Source organism: Larus michahellis, chromosome 8 (genome assembly GCF_964199755.1).
Source record: "Larus michahellis chromosome 8, bLarMic1.1, whole genome shotgun sequence".
NCBI lineage: Eukaryota > Metazoa > Chordata > Aves > Charadriiformes > Laridae > Larus > Larus michahellis.
Genome location: NC_133903.1, coordinates 15,244,658 through 15,262,689, shown reverse-complemented (window position 1 = coordinate 15,262,689; position 18,032 = coordinate 15,244,658). Strand labels below are relative to the sequence as shown.

Below are 18,032 nucleotides of genomic sequence, written 5' to 3'. Positions count from 1 at the left end.
AAACCATAGAGGGCTCTAACCTTATTAAAACATGTCAGTAAATAATAGTTGGTTGTTACTGGTTTAATTTCAGAAATTTCTGAGGTATTTAGTTAAACACTTAGGGGGACTAATTGTAAATGATATATACTCGTTGTTACTTTGGTTAATAAAAATGGTAATACCTGCGCAAAACTGAACTGCTTTCAATGCCATAATGTAATTACATCATGGAAACAGCAAAATAAAGCAAGAGCAAAACCCTAGGTATATGTAACTTCAGTTTAAACTTCCTTCGGAATGAAAAATACTGGCTGGGTGTGGGGACCACTTTAAAACTGGGCAGGAAAACTGTCTTACTGTACTGCTCACTTGGATTAATTAATTAAGTGTGTAAAACGGTACTAAGCTTTTAATGTGAACAAGTTAATAGAAAATATTTTTTTCCCCTGATAAGTGCTCTTTTTAACAAAAGAAAGGCTTGGACTGCAGCTGGATATAAAACTTTCTTATCAAAATTTTTGAGTGTGGCTGTGGTTATCCAGGTGTCTTAGACCAGAGACGTCTATGCAAGAAAGACAACTTAAAGTTTCTCTCCTGAATGTTTTCCTGTGTTTTCACAGTGGTAGAGCAGCTCTTAATTTCCCAGGTGAATGTGTCATTGCAGTGAATCTCAGCCTTTGGGTCTGAAGAAAAATAGGAATAGATATCTAAAAAGAAGAAGTTGCAGACACAAAGGACTCACAGTGGAGAAGTTCATGGAGGACTGCCTCCCATGGCAGGGACCCCACGCTGGAGCAGAGGAAGACTGCGAGGAGTCCTCCCCTTGAGGAGGAAGGAGCGGCAGAAACAATGTGTGATGAACTGACTGCAACCCCCCGTTCCCCATCCCTTCCGCTGCTCAGGGGGAGGAGGTAGAGAAATTGGGAGTGAAGTTGAGCCCAGGAATTAATTTTCCCCTAGTCAAGTCTATATTGTCTGTGATGGTAATTGCTGAGTGATCTCTCCCTGTCCTTATCTCAACCCGTGAGCCTTTCATTATATTTTTCTCCCACCTGTCCAGCTGAAGAGGGGAGTGATAGAACGGCTTTGGTGGGCACCTGGCATCCAGCCAGGGTCAGCCCACCACAACAGGAAAAATCAGCTTTGAAGTGATGCACAGTAAAGTGCCTATAAAATGTATTCCACATATAAAATACCAAGTACTTTCAAATGCAAATAACGTCAGTTTTAAATTATGGGGAAGTAGGCAATTCCTGTTTTGTGGAAAATAAATAATTTATTTACTAGAATTTTTAGAAATTGATGGCTGAGTTTGAGACTTTGGGAGAAGCAAAGGGTGTTCTTTATAACAAATTAAAATAAACTTGACCAATGTTCAGTTAGAATATATAGCAAAATAACTCTATGTAATAGAAGATGGCAACCCTCACCTAACTCTTCACAAACTAAAATCAGATTTTTAAGCTGCTTCTGAAACTATTGTTACTTCTGAAACTATTGTTACTTCTGAGCTTTTTCCCTTTACATATCTGTACTGATTATTCATATCCTGGGTAAATCAAGACAAAATTGTGGCAGAGCTAGCTACAGATGTCATTACCTACCCTGGAATATGTTGTGTCGTACTTACATATTTATATACTTACATTCAGGACTAGAAAAAAATTGTGGAGTCAGAAAACATTTTCATCTGTGACATTCGTGTTTGCATTTAAAGAGGTAGGAGAGAGTCTTAGAAATAATCAGAACCCAATGGTCATCTTCATGAACTGTCTACTTATTTTTCTTTTTCCTATTTTAGTCTTGTTTCATAAGAAACTAAGCTCATATGATTACACAGCCTGGGCTGCTGGTTGTCCAGTATGTTCACATACTGAAATTTTAATCTGGAATGTATACCTGTGTGAAACCTTTCATAAGTCATTTATTTTCACTTTATAGACAGACTTTTGCTCTGCTGACATTGCTGCTGAATAGTTGTGGGTGTGATATTCATGTTTATTGATGTTATATGCCTGTATTTGCAGGCCATTGTCTTCATTTTTTTGTGGTAAATATAAATAACGTGTCTGTTACTATGAGCAGAGCACATTTTGATCATTTAGTGGCATGCTTATATGGGTTTTGGACATAACTTAGTGAAGAGCATTATTTAAAAGGATCGTCACAATTTTTATAACTGTTGTAGGAGAAGAAAATAAAGGAAAAATTTAGTTAAACGTAGTTGCATTAAATGCTGTACTTAAGAGGCGCTAGCTCAGATCTCTACAGAAGTGTTTTGTTTTCTTTCCTACAGGATGAAAGTGTAGCACTCAGGAAACATGGATAATGCAGCTATCAAGTAAGATAGAAAATAGTAGCAAATGAAACAAAATCCCACTTTAAGGTCCCAAGACAAATTCATAATCCTTCTGGATAGATCCTAATAGAATCACTTCCTCTATAAAAGGCCAGAAAAGGGAAAAGGGAATGATTTCAGAATTATTTTGTGTCCTAGCAGTTTCTCAAAATAGAGGCTCTGGATGATAACTTTGTATTAGCAAACGTTTGTTTTCCAGAGTAGAAGTTTACTTACCTTTTATTGTCTCAGGAAGGACTATTCTGCTCCATTCTGTGACACTGGGGCTAAGGAGGAAGGAATGACAGGAGCTGATTCTAAATCTAGATGTTCATCCTTGAGTCTAGAGATTGCTGAACTTCTAGAGCCTTAGGTCCTTCTTGTCTAAATTACTCTATATTTCTACATACGGCTTTTGAGCAGCATGCATACATTATGTTTCGTGTGAATTTTAAAAAGTGTCTTTAACATTGAACTACTTTCTCTCTTAATACAAATTCCAATAGTCCAAATTTGTTGTCCAGTCCTCCCTTGAAAAACAAATGCCTTAAATGTATTTGAGCCTATGGATACCTTGAGTCATTAGCTCATAGATGTCATTAGTATATGAGCAGCACAACCCATCTGAAGTAAGTGCTAGATGTATTTCTCCATGCTCTCCTGGAAGCTTCTCAGATATTCTGAAAGCACTGTATCAGAACCAGAACCAGAATAAACAAAAGTATACAATTACACTGTATTGGGTTGGGGTTTTTTTTCTGTTTGTACCCCAATTCAGTTGATATTTTTTGTAATCTTGCTGTGGCAGACCTGGCAGAGATACAGTGTACTTTCATACTTAACATCACTGGTCATCTATAAAAAAGCTAATGAGGTTGATCTTTTGGGGAAAACCCTACATGTGAGTAATTAGTAATGCTAATTCTATGCAAATAGGTATTATGAAAGATTTATCTAATATTCTACAGTAAGTTCCTGGTGCAACCTGACTTCCAAACTTTCTGTCTGCTTTTGTACAGTTTTGATCAAGCTATCTCCGTAGGAAAAACTTGGCATAGGTGTTGTATAATGGTTTATTTTTTTACTGTCTGCTCACACGATTATGTGTAGGAAGTATGCAGCAAGTTCTAAGAGGTCTTAGAAATGTTTATGAGTTAAAAACAGAGATGAGTGGTAGAAAGTCAAAAGTTCTGAGTGTTTTTCCCAATACTAGGCACTGGGAAAAGCATTAAGTTAACAAGAAATTTGTGATCTTTCTGAAATAACATCACTTATTTCAAAAGTTTCCGTGTCTTTGCAAACCAAAACCAGAATGTTTTGTAGCGGTAACAAATGTGGTAAGAAATGCTACATGCACACTTTGGTGCTGTGCTTTTGGAATGGAGCTTACCTCGGTGGGGGAGCAGAGGCCATTCACCACCTGGGCGATTAACATTCCACTCAAGGTGTCACCCTGGTGTAACAACAGATTGAATTTTGATCTGTGTCTGTAATGATGTGATAAAGGGACTCAGTTTCCTCAAAGATCTGTAGGTGTTATGTCCTAAATGCAGGAGTGAATTTTACCTGTAATGAATTGGAAAATGTTATCAAATAATTACAGTGTTAGAGACGAGAATAACAGAACAACTTTTGGCTGACAAGCACATAGATGAAATTTTGGTAAAATGTTAATAGTGTAAAAGTCATTAATAATCATATACACAAAGCTAGTTAAATATATCTACCACAGATACTTAAATCAGAAAATAAGTGTACAAATTAACTGTGAGAAATATGCAAAAACCATCTGAGGCTGGATTCCTGTTATTATCTGGTTTGTGTTTTGTATGCTTCTCTAATGTGAGTCCATGCAGGGCATAGACCCCACGGTGCTTGCCTTCCAGTTCTTTCCATCTGTCACAGGACTGGAGACTTAAAGGGAAAAGGGCTCAGTTATCACTCAGGAGAATGTAGAGGAAAAGTTTTCAGTATTGTTTAAAGCCCCATTCCTTCAATGTGGGTTCTGGAGACAAATTTCTGCGTCTGGCCTCAAACACATTGATTCCATTGATTGGTCACGTGCATGGGCTTACAACAAGTTTGAGCCGTGATTTGAACATACATCTTTATACATGTGTAGGACCCTGATTTCTTTTGTAAATATATAAATGGTTAATACTATTGCTGATTATTGGGCAGGGAAGTGTCCAGTGTTCACTGCTGTAGCTAAAAAGCATATCTAAAAACGTACAGTCATGCTAACTCTGAAGTTGCACTACCTAAATGAACTTTATTATGTTTACTTAAGATGAAACATGAAATGCATTGATGTATTTTCAGTTTTAGAAAACTTACAAAAGGATGGAGGGAGTTTCCTTAAGAAACTTCAGTTTATGATTTGCCGTGTCTTTGTTGAGATGAGAAGTTCATCCTGTTTACCAGTAGCAAACCCATGCATTTATAGGTGAACGTAAAACTTTCAGACGTTAAGAACTTTGTAGCCTTTGTAGCTTTGAAATGTTTTATGTAGTTTTGAGTGATTTCTTAGGTGCCATGTTTGTAGGCAGAAAATCAGTCTGATTTTCAAGTCTAAGTTTATAGATCATCTATCATTATGGCCATCAGTAATGGTTTGTTTGCCGTTTGGTTAAACGTATTTCAAATTTAATCTTTTGACTCATCCATCTAATACCCTTCTGAAGCTCTGACGCAGATTTTACATGCTCATGTTTCTGCGCTGCCAGAAATTCCTCTTAAAAGGCATTGTGTCTGTATTTATAAATATAATTGTGGTTTTGATAACACTGTTGACTAATTAATTTAAGTATGATAAAAGTTATGTCCTGTTCCCTTCTTAGTTTGCAGCCAGTGGTCATCAAATCGTGGTCCTGTAAACTGCAAGTCTTTATCTGATATCCTGCTAATTAACTTCACAATACCCCAATTGTGAAAGTGCATCAGGCATTGAGAGAAATGGCAGCCTGCTTCTTATCTTCACAGTTTTAACAAGTTTTCCCACAATTGCTGAGTGCAGTGTGACTGTACCTTAATCTGGTCCGTAAGGGAATACCCAATGTATTTCCAGTAAAATATATATATGGGAATTTAGATTGTTAGGTTTTACAAAAGTTGATGTGGCTGTTCAGCATCCTTGGTGGAAATTAATTTCTCCTAGGTGTGTAGCAATAGGAGTGAAATAAGCATATAACTTTATATCTTATAAAATTAAAGGTTATCTATTTTCATAAAATTATATTTTTCATTTGTATGTTCTACTAAATTCACGACTACATGTCTGCTGAGTATAGTGGAGTTACTACTAGTTTAAATTTAGGCAACAGATTAAAAAAAAAAAAAACAAACCAAAACAAAACAACAAAGGAATATATAATTGAGAAAGCCCTAGTTTTGAACTGATATAATAGAAGCTGGTTTTGGACCTAAAGAAGTTTTATTGGTTTTGCATGAGCTGGAGAACATGCTGCAGCTTAGGGAATTGATGTTTAAACTCTATTTTCAACCTGAGAGATGAGAAGTATAGAATGCTGTGGTCACATAGAAGCACTGCAATTGAATGTTGTGGCTTTTATTCTACACTGTATATGCTATGTTTATCATTACTGTTATCTACTTCTCTACCTCTGAGGTTTTCTTTCTGATGCAATTTTGCTCTTGTAGCTTTAATGGACAACAGCAAACTGTAACACCATTACAGGAATGTTTTTGCAATCCATGCACGTTTTTTTCCTGAAAATACGATGGCATATTAGAACATAAGCTTTTGTATTCTAGAGGCATACTTTTTAATATCTGGTTTTCAATACTCTCTGATAAGTTCATACCTCTGATAAGTTCATACCTCTGTTTAGAGTAACACTTGACATTTTCTTCTGAAGGGAGAAGACCACCCCTTTTCTGTACATAAAAAGTAATTTGCCCTAGAAATTGTGTGTGCTATCACATGCAGAAAAGCTAGCCTAAACTGTTAATATTGTGAATAGTTGTGACAATACAAGTTATAAGCTGATTTCTGGTATGATTGTTTGGGGTTTTTCACAAAGAGCATCAGTCTAAGCCAAAGATGGTAAGCGATGGGAAACAAGTATAGCGGACATTATGTTTTCAAATACTGAAAATATTCAGCAACTTTTATTAGTGAATGAGAAAGAGTGTCCCAAGGACATTCAAAACTCTGTAAGATGTGTTGACCACCTGTACCTTCATGTCTTTTACATCACCAAAATATTAATATAGGCATATTTCAGCCTGGTGTTATGAGTGTTACTTAGGTATGATTATTTTCAGTTTTCCCTTCTTTATTTTATGCACATATCAATGAGTGTTAATTTATTTTGTCTACCATTAATTAGATGCTCTGTAGATAATATTCAGAGAACCATTTTTTGTGTTACTCCAATCACTCATCGTAATAGGTATATTAACTATTTCATCCCAGTGTGGTTTTTTTTTTCAATGTGATAAAGTTTACCTATAGAAATGAGACTAAGATCTCTAATTCCATTGCCCCCTCCTTGGATAAATATAGCAGCCTGATTAAAGTGTCAAGAAATGTGAGATCACCAATGAATCAACCTTATATTTTGTTTTGTTATTGTTAGTTCCAGCTATCTCCATAATGGATTTTTCTTAATCACGGTAAATAAACCCACCTCTTGAATGGTCATAAAGCATGAGAAAGAAGAAATAAATAAGCAGCACAATATATGAGCACCGTGCAATCACTTCTTGCAAAATATCATCTAACTACCACAGGGAAGTCACCACTTACTACTGTGAAGAACTCTGAGTTGACTAATAAGTCAGCATGTCTGTAAGACGATGAAAGCTTCTTGAAAAGGTCACAGACAAAGTTGTCTTTTCATGTAGATTTTGTATAATAGATTATTTAAAATTCAGATGTAAATCGTACTTCCACCAGCTTTCCCATAGATTGCCCTACTACCACACATACAGAGTAAATACTACAAAGACAGAGACTATACCACACAGCTTGCAAGTCATTTTGCTCAGGATCATTTTTATTTTAATAATAATGTCTACTGGAAATTTACTATGCTGCAAGAATAGCTTTATGTGAAATCTTGTGAATTTGGAATATTAATGTAAGATAAATTGCTTTTAAATTGAATTTCTAGAATGCAATTGATTGTGTTTGCCTGGGATGAATAAGGAATTATCCACAGTGTTATCTAAAACTTAGATATGCTGCTTCAGAGCAAGTCAGAGAATAATTTAGGAATATTTCTGATAAAGTGCAGTGTATTTCACATTGCCTTAGATTACTTGAAAAACAGAAAAGCAATGTTTTGGTAAAGTATATCTTTAAGCCATCTTTTATAGTAAGGTAAAGGTTGAATTTTCAATTTATTAGAAGCAGCAGTATCAAAACCTTTCTACCTTCATCTCTGAGACTATTTTCTTCTTGAAATCTTTGCATATCTTTAAAAGGCTTCTTTATTTGTTGCAGGTTGTTGGTTTTTTCTATAGACAGCATAGATTTAAATTTGCTATATTCCTTAGAACGTTGCTCCAGTGTATGTTATTGACCAGCATTTTCCAATGGTTATGAAAAACAAAAGGGTCGTAAGAAATAAAAATGGATAGATGGCTTGATTTAGCTATAAAAGCTTTTCTCCATTTGTCAACAGGGAAACGATTCTTGCGAATTCTGCAGTGGCAGGCCTTAGTAACAGGTAAAATCCATTGTGGAGGGGGAGCAAGGACAGTGGAAGCTCTCTTTATTAGCTTCTAATTTACAGTGAAATGCAGTGTTTATTATTCATGAGTAACTTGTAACCTGACATGGTGTTACTCACTTGAAAAAATAATTTTGTTTTGATTGCAAAGGAATGCGCTGCTTTCTGAATGCCAAGTTAACAATGAATGTCTTGCTTGTGAAGCAGAAATTTACTTCTTCATCTAATGAGTGAAGAAAGAAACTCAAATGAATACAATAAACAGGATTTTCTGAAAAAAAGCAACACAGTTGGATTTGATTTGAAAAGAGCAATAGCAGGCATATGTCATGTGTCATTATAGGAGAGAACTGGCGACAATATTATTCATTATGTGGTTTCAGAGTGCCCTAAATTGGAGTATAAGATTATTGGAAGTGGATGATTTCCCCAGATTACTGCTTAATAGTGACTAAAGGGCCCACATTACTCATATTTGGAATGAAAATAGTGCCAAAAAACAGCAGTAGTTGACTGGAATGAAATGTGGAGCCCTCAGGGTTTTAGCTTGAGATGCAGCTTAATTGTGTGTCTCTTGCTTAATACAAATGTCCCTGAGTCTCTGAGGCTGGTGTGCTTTCAGCACTTGCAAATTGATCCAGCAGTTTCCAAAGTATTTACTGTTTTTTTTCTTCACTGCTTTCTAAACAAATTATTATAATGACTTTGCAGACTGAAGTGGGTTTCCCTGTTTCTGACTTTTTGTCATGACCAAATGCTATATTCTTTCAGATTCCTGTCAGCGTTTGTTTATTCCCTTTATCTGCTTAAACTTCTATAATGATATGGTTGGAAGAAGATTAGGGTCTGAATTGTCATGAATGGAACCTTTCTTTTGCAGGACATGCAAAATGGAAAATGGACGTGTAAGAATGACCCAACTGGAACTAGTGTAATTTTGCTGTAATGCAACTGATGCGTTGGTTGCTCTTGTAAATTAAATACAAGTTTTGTGAATTACTTTTAAGCAAAAGCAATTAATATTTTCAAGCAGATTTATTAAAGTACTTACAGGAAGAATTTTAACTGAGAGATTTCTTATGCTTTTAGGAGCATATGTTAGCCCTACTTGGATAATTTTTTGCTAAGTTGGTTGTAGGGTATGCATAGAGCATTCTTGTAGAGCAACTAAATTAGAAATGTCTTGAAATTTACAGAAATTTGACCAAAAAATCATGTTGTATTTCTTCCTTAGTTCTACTTCAGAATTTGTCTCTGCTACCTCCCACGAGATGAAGTAAAAATATTAGTGGAAGAAAATTATTTTATTGTGTGAAGGTGCTGGACTGAAGTGCAGAAGAATGGGTTTTAATTCAGTCCGATTTGAATTCTTGGTATGCCAAATTCAGACAAGACTTTTACGGCTGTGCTTCTATTCCTTGCTCATAAAATGGAAACAAAAGTACCTTCTTTTTGCCTATTGAAAATGCAGGGTGTAAGTAGCAAAGACTGACTTTTACATAGAAAATGCCTTGGGAAGGGACCTCAAGAAGTCATCCTGTCCATCTGCTGTAAAAAGCAAGGCATGGAACTGAAGTATTTAAACGTTCTATTACAAACAGGGAGATGAGCAATGCAAGAAATTATTCCTATATTACATCCTGTCTGGCAAAATCATGATTTCTACCTTACCTGCAATATCTCATAAATTTGAGTAATGTATAAAAGAAACCCCAGATTCTGTAAACAGTGCTCCCTTCTTTTTGAGTCAACATGGTTTACTCAGTTAGAAAGTAACTAGGATTAATTGTTAGAGTATATAAATAATAGCCGATTAGAAACAAGATCTTAAATATGTATTCAAAATAAACTAAAATGTTAGACCTTCTGAGTTTCACTGATCCCTGAGTAGTACATGTCTTGATGTTGATCTTGTGGCTGTGTTCATCAAAGAGAAAATTACTGATGAGGATTTTTAATTGTTATTATTTCCTTTAGCTTAGAAGATTAAATGGCTCTCTTACAGTGCTCAGCAAAATTTCCAATGAACATTTATAACTTTTTTAGATCAGTCTTTTTTTAATATTTGTTAGAGATGTTGCTGCCTGAATTCAGCCACTTATACAAATGAAGTTATTTATTACATTGTATTAATTGCAAATTTATACCTTTCAGAAATTACTTCTGCAGTTCATATTTCTGCAATCCAATAAAATATTAACTGTGCAACAAGAAGCATGATATTGGGGAATCCCTGAGGTGTTACGTAATTAATACAAAGGATGAATATCAGTAAAGGTGATTTGATATGATCATTTCTAATATATAGGAGAACTTCAAGTTCATGATAAGGTGAGAACTCGGAATTTGGAAACAAAATTTTTCTGGAAGGAGAAAACCTGTATGAAAAGTAAAAATGACATTTGAAAAATAGAAGGAGATTCTTTTTATAATAGTTAAGGCAAACACACACGAATGGTCACGTAGTAAGAATTTTTTGTGATCCCTTTTTATATCTCAAATTTTTGAGATCAGTTATTAGGGCACGAAAGCTACATTCCATCCTTCTGTCTAAAACTGCACTGAAATGATGGTATTCCTTCCATTTCCATGTAGCAAAAATTCCTTTTTTTCAAGGTGATATTTTTTCCCCTGTATAGTCTAATATTGTTCTTCCACCTCTTGGGGACAGGAAAGGACATCTTTGGATATATTATGTTTTCCCTGAATCAAAAAATACTTTCATTGTGTCAGATTACAGGTGAACAAGAGGGAAAACCTTGTTCTTAAGCAGGGGTTTCGGTAGATAACAAGGCTTGGTCTGACTGAGCTTGCATAATGTCATTCATTACCTGCCATAGAGGACATGTTCAGGAGATGCCTTCTGTTGTGTTCTGACCTTTCAGGTTGGACTAGCTGGTTGTGATAGACTTTTACTGGTCTCAGAATCTCTGGATCTGACTCCCTCCCTTCAGTCCTTGATTTCGTTGGCTCTGAGGAGTGTTGCATTGCTCTCGATGTCCTTAGAATACTTGCAGCTCTGCACTGAGACAACATTTTTCAAAGTATACACAAAGAATATATATCTCCATCTCTCTTAAGACAGAATGTATTTCTCTATTCCATTTGCTTCAGTTAAGGGCAAGGGAGCTTATTGCTTCGTATTTTCTATGAAGCATCAAAGAATAGACCCAGCTAGAAATAGATAGACGTGAAAATACCTCAGGTGTCTAGCTGCTGTGTCTTGTTCATATGCTAGTGTTAATAACAGTTGGCTAAATAGAGGACAGGAACATATTTTTTTTCTCAGATCATCTGGGGCCTTTATTTTTTCTTTGGGCCTTGTCTGCAGCAAAGGAAATAGTATGATACAGCTGGACAAGTATCAAATAATCAACTCCCTGCCATTTTGGGAATGGTGTTTGTTATTTGCACTACTCTGGTCTCTGCCTTTTTACTTCCACCTCTTCTCCTGCCCTCTCTGAGGTATATTGGGACTGATTTAATGGCCTGTGGACTGGATGTCAGAACAGATGATTTGGTCCCTTCTGTCTTTGATTTCTGTGAAAGCTCTGAAGTACGGATGTTCTCGGTCTGACTCTGCTAGTTAGTTACTGCTACAAAAACCACTTACATGCCTTGTGCCTCAGTATTCCCATCTGGAAAACTTGGATATTATTTAGCAGCTTCAGACGTCGTACATATTAAATATTTGGGGAAAAAATTGAAAGTTTAGTCTAATTAAAATACTCATCTCAAGAAAACAAACAATTTGGACTTGATCTTCTGCATATTGGAGCAAGACTGTAACTCAGACCAGATATTAATTGCTATTCAAATGTTTCACCTTTTTTGTCAAGTGATTAGGTATCATTGATCTGTACAGCTGCACAGTTGCCTGTCTCATCCTTATAATAGTCTTCTGTTACTTCTTTTCATGGCCAAAAGATGTGGTGCTTTAACCATTACAGTTTCTGTAAGCTTCATGCTGTTAACATTCATATCTATTAAATACTGTGTCCCAAAATGCAAAGTATGCAAGGGAATACTAATTGAAATTACTGTATTTATATCTCTCTGAGGAAAAGTATCAGTGTAGTATAATAGTATGTCTCAGGGCTAGAGATCTTGGAATTCGCATTCACAATAATGGCAGTCTACTTTGTGCTAAAGATAATAGGAGACAGTACTTTGCTAGGAGCAATAACTTTCATGTCGATTCTGTTATATGAAGCCAAAGCCTAAGGCAGTTAGATAATACATATTAACAGGGACAAAACTTTCATAATATTCCGGGAGTAAACATTCATCACTTCTATGTTAATCCCGAAACACAGCACCATGATTGTTGGATATAAAACCAAATGGAGAAGTATTTGTTTCTCTGTAGATGGAATCTTTTAAAATAGAAATGACTAGACAGCATCAAATAGCAAACCAGCAGCACAGTGTGCACATGGAGCTGTGCAAAGGGAAGTTCACCTCTCTTTACTTCTTCACATACTACCTGCACCTCTGAGAATAATTGTAAAACCTCAATTGCATATGGCTCTGGAAAGAATCTGTACTTCCTCTCTATTTTCCACAAAAATATAGTTAATTTGTATTTCAAGTTCACAGTAGGAGGTTTTTGCTTGGTCTTTGCATAACCTTCACGCGGACAATATTCTCAACGCTTGTTTATTCTGTTGGCGGAAAAATAAACCTTTTCAAAGAACTAGAAACTTGCATTCTTTCCCTAACTAGTACTGTATCCCTGTTGTTATTGTCTACACTCATCAGTATATCATTTTAATGAAGTAATGATCTTGGTTTGTCATGAAAGTAGGCACACCTCTGTAGAGCTTTATTTTCATTTCACAGAGCTCTGCCACTGCACATTTAGTGTAGTTGTAACCTAAATGCTTCATCATTTAATTATGTCACCATTAACAGCTGCTTATGATAATGAAAACTTTTTGTGAGTTTTACTGTACTGAAAAGTACAGTATTGTACAGTACTGTGCGCTTTTGCTCTCAATCAGACTGTCATTGTAGCATGTAATGTCAGAGCATGGAAGATGGGCCAGCTGAAAGGAAAGCAGCTGTTTTGCTCAAGCACATAGATTTTAGAATGAAATTATGGAATAATGATGTTTAGTTAAGCTCTAATAATGATCTTAATGTCATCTGTTGTGACCAACCTATTGGTTTGAATGTTTTATTATTTGTATAACAGCTCATATCTAATTCTTAGTTTAAATTTATGTGATACTACATAATCAAAGATACTGTCTGAAGTAGTGTTGATTTGCGTGTCTGTGTTTGGTACAGAGCTATGCCTACTGACGGTAACAAAATGTTTGCTAGAAGTTTTGGGAATATATTTTAGCAATATGTAATACCTATTTACATGTTTTAATGCAGTTGCACATAAAATATGTGGGTTTTTACTTAAGAAATCTCTTGGATGTTTTTTGGATGAGGCTTTGTCTGGAAAATCGCAATCCCAAATGCTTCTCTGTTCTCTGAGAAAGTAATTTTGTTCATTTGAAAGACAATGTGAAATACTCCAAATGAAAGGATTTTAAATAATCATTCTAAATATTCCACACAGCTGAAGCCCTGAGATGATGGCTTTCCCTCCTCAGCAAACTGCCTACTCATGTTAAACACCCCGGATTAAAAGCCCTCGGTATTGCACGGATTGAGGTAACAGATGTGATACTACCAACACTTTTCTTTCTAGGAGTAAATTTGCTATCACTCTAAATGGCCAAAGTTATTAAAACAGATGTTTCTGTTTTTCATCCACAACAGATAACTGGACACATGATTTTTTATGGACTTTTAAAATGTTATAATTATACTGATATAAATATTTAAAGTTTTGAAATGTTAGCAGATAGGCTGTAATCAACACAAAACTGACTTTGTATTGTATAAGAAAATGTTTACTTTTAATTAAAGCTTCTCTTTATTGTGTCATTTAGGGGGCTGTTAAAAGATTGTGTAGATATAAAGAAATATTCAAGCATAGTTAAAAAGACATTTTTTGGAGAATACATTTGCTCAAAGCAACCCTGTACAGCTTTCACAGTAAAAACAGCTTTTTTCATTCAAGAAATTCTGCTGAAATGGGCTTATGTCCAGTGTTCTGTTTAATGTTTCTATCCTATTTTAAAGCTACGTGAACACCTACAGAATCAAAGCAAGTGATAGTAAAATGAAATACCAGTAACCTTTCAAAAATTTATACGGAGCATGACGCAGTTTTGAAATCCCTCTCAATTACACAGAGTACAGAGTAGATGTGTTCACCTGTCAAACTCATAATTTATTATTTTTTTGCATAAATAATAAATAATAGCAGCATGACATGTGGGGTTACCAGTGTTTTAAAATCAAGTCTAGTTTTAGCATGAGTTCACTTGCCTGTAATATGAAGAATAATTTTTGAAAGATGGTAGTAAAAAAGGTCCTTCCCTGTAGAAAGAATATGGAGTGAAATTCTCCCTCATGATATACTTGCAGAAGTGTATCTTAGGGTATGCTGGAAGAACGGACAGGAGGACTCTGGGTAGCTGTTAAATCCCAGCATTGTCAAACATACGGTCGGATAAATGGCCTTTGGGAGTTTCCTTTACTTTTCATTTAGGGGGATTTTATTATAAATAAATTGACTTAAAACTCCAAAAAGATATTTTCAGTCTGAAGCAGAAAACTGGTGAGAACATGGTTCTTATATGAACTGATGAAAATAGTTCAGTGTTAGCTCTTTCTGGTTTGATTTTCTTTCTGTCCATTTTACTGAGGTGCAGTTCTCCAGGACTGGTACTACATTTTGCAAAGGCTGAATAGGACAGATATGAAAATAATATTTCTTCTGTGCAAATGAAGTGATTACAGAGAGTAATTAAAATTAGGAAATGTAGAGAGAAAATTCATTAAGGATTACCGAATGTTTCAGTAAGAATGTGACCATGAAGATATCAAAACCATATTTACAACAGCTCTGCCCCCAAATGTGTTCCAAAGTCACTGCAGTTATTATGCTTATATTCAGTTCAGTCATACCAATCGGTGCAATATATAGGTTTATTTATAGGGTATATCCTATATAGGAGAAGTATTCAAGAGAAGAAACATGAGAAGTACTCCAAATGAGGCAGCAGTGGATTGAGTCCTGGCTTGTAACATTTTTCATTTTCATCGTTTGCTACTGGATATCAGTGTGACTTCCATCATTTCCCCTTTTGTGGTATCAGAAGTTGGTGTCAGTAAGACACCCTCTAAGATGCAGTGACAAATACTGATGAAAAACCATGGAAAATTTAAAAGGCAGATATTGTTTTATTGACTGCGTTCTTAACATGAAAAGGAGATGCCTGTAGTGTGTATGTTTCTAATCCTACTTTTGCCTGACTGCTCCTCCAGTATCAAAACCTGAAAACCCTGCAATAATTTTATCCCATTTTCTACTCAGTTCACTATAAGACTAAAAGGATTTTAATTAAACCTGCTTCACAAGCTGTACTGAGACCATCAGCAGTGCTTGTACATGAAATGAAAACGTAAATGAAGCAAAAAGATGCTGTAGTTTCAGGAACATTTTATTGGGGTTGGCAATGTTAACTTACTTAGTAGGAAAGAAGTACTCTTTTCAGTGCTTGAGTTACTAGAGGAATTCTGTGGTCTGTGGTTGCGTTAGAATATCATAGGTAGTCTGTCTTACCCTTCAAAGTTTTTATTAAGAGCTATTTTGGCTAGCACATAGGTTGCATATGAAATGTTTTGTTTTCCTTCCTCTTCCTTTTCTCATTCAGGTTGGAATAATAGATGCCATTTAGAGCAATGTTATCAATGTGGCATTTGCAAACCTATACACCGTTGTGTAGTATTAAATTGTTCAACTTATTTTCAGGCTTTTCAGAGGGAACAATAGAGTTCTTTTAAAAATAATTTTAATTTCTCAGCTATGAATAAATCTGGTTAAAATACATTTAAATATCCAGGTCTAGTGAGAATTGGGTATATAGCTGTTATATAGACAATAGAACAAGAGCTGCAGTCATTACAGCTCTGAAATATTTTGTACAAATCTATTAGGCCTCATTTTGTAATTCACTAATTTGATATTCAAGTTCTATTTGATGTTGTTCCTTCAGCACCCCTTACTTAAATCAACAGTACTGAAACTAACTTAATGGACCTGTCTTTCACCCACATTTTGATTTATCAGAAACTATTAAAAATTAAACATTTATTACTTATCAAAACATCATTGTGTATTTTCTCTGATCAGTAAGCAAAACTGTATGGCAGTAATAAAATTTAGAAAATGACGACTGAGGTTTTCATCAAGTCATCGTTTCCCAGCACTTAATAGTTGCATAAGTCTTTGTTTAAAGCCAAGCAAACTTTTAAAATATATTTTACCTTTATTCTTACCCTCAACATAACTATTAAATGGCCTGTTTTACTTGCTGAGCAGGTTAAGAGGCTACGTATGTAACCCATGGACCGAGGCGCATAGTGGCCTAAAAATAGGGCATAACATGGGGCTAAATTTGAATTTGCTCATTCCCATTTGCAGTATCTTAACTGACAGACTGTTTCCTATTCATTTTAATGGGACTGGTGATGGATCACGTTACAGCGTAAGGAGACATGCTGAATAGGTGTGTAGGTCTAAGAGGGATGGCATATTTGTCACAGATCATATGGTGAGTTATAAATTATACCTGCTGTCTTCTGTGCTCAGTAATCCCATTATAGTCAAGGAGTATGCAATATGAAGGAGAGCAGATGGTTCTGTCTCCACTGCCAGCCTTCTGAGTGTCTGCCCTGGCTGTACTGCCGGAGACACATTGAATAGGTGCATTTCTCTGCTCTTCTTCATTTCTACACAGGTCTTAGTTGTTGTTCATATGAGACCACAGTCTGTGGCCATGTGAAGGAGAAATTTACAGTGTCTGGTTCCTTAATCCGGTTTTTTATCAGACTTGCTTTTTGTAGTTCCGGTACGGTCTAATCTAGTGCACATTCACAGGTCAAAACTCAGGCAATGCATTTTGCTTCCTTCTTCCTCCCTCCCTCCTCTGACCCAGACAGGTATTATGTTACTTGGTGCCTCCAGGGCACAAGAGGTAACGTTCCCTACTTGGTTAATGTGAATTTGGCTGAGGAAGCCTAACTGAATGCTTCTCCCAAGGTTACAGTTATTAACTGTAATATGATATTTTCTTTCATATAGGTCATTCTTCCCTAGAAGGTAACATGCTAAGATCCCCCTCAAACTTTCTGAAGTTCTTATCCTTCAAACTTTCTTAAATTTTTATCCCTGTTACTTATTGCAATCTAATATTTAAGCTAAGAAACTTGCAGCTATTGCAAGACATTTCACACATACTTTTCCCAAGTAGAATATTGTGTGGGCAGTGGAACATTTTATTGCACTTAATAGGTTTTGACTTTATAGAGTGGCAAAGGGGAAGCGCCAAAGGACTTTATTTCAAGTGTTGTTTGCTTTTATTCGAGCAGGCAACTAAATAAATTAATTTAGCTATTGAAAGAAGCTATAGTTTCATTTGGTGGTTTATTCCCCCATCTTTAATTGTCTCCCTGTCCCTAAACAGATATGATTTACCTTCGTGCTTAGGACAGTTGGCATTGTTAACCTCTGCTTTAATGCTAGGGCTTCAGATATCTCCTGGTATCTTAAGGACAATTTTTACCTGGGAGCAAAGGTTTGCAGCCCTCAACTTGATATTCCACACCAACTGATGTAGGAAACAGTGAACTACATGTATTTAATTTCTTTTTTTTTATGCCATGCGACTTATTAGAAAACAAGTTAATGAGTATGAGTCCAGACTTTTGGGATGGGTTGCAGTGAAATATCGAGAATTGGTTTATGCATGGATGTTCTGAATTGTTACAGTAAAGCGGAGACCCCAAGGTCAGATGGGGCAGAGTCTGAATGTTTCGCTGATTTGATCGCTAAGGTTCAAATTATTAGTATCTCCTGGCTCTGGATGAGTATTTCCCAGCTT

General features: G+C 35.7%; 1 protein-coding gene across 45 annotated transcripts in view; it reads left to right on the top strand.

Moving 5' to 3' along the window:
• The window catches only part of RBFOX1 (RNA binding fox-1 homolog 1), a 910,365-nt gene that overhangs the window by 376,625 nt on the left and 515,708 nt on the right, over window positions 1-18,032 (top strand). For 7 of the 45 annotated variants that reach the window (XM_074599149.1, XM_074599138.1, XM_074599133.1 and 4 more), the window contains exon 4: window positions 13,595-13,689. The exons of the other annotated variants lie outside the window; for them this stretch is intronic. The gene's annotated coding sequence lies outside the window, so the exon portion shown is untranslated. The remainder of the gene's footprint in view (window positions 1-13,594; window positions 13,690-18,032) is intronic. 45 annotated transcript variants of the gene reach the window in all.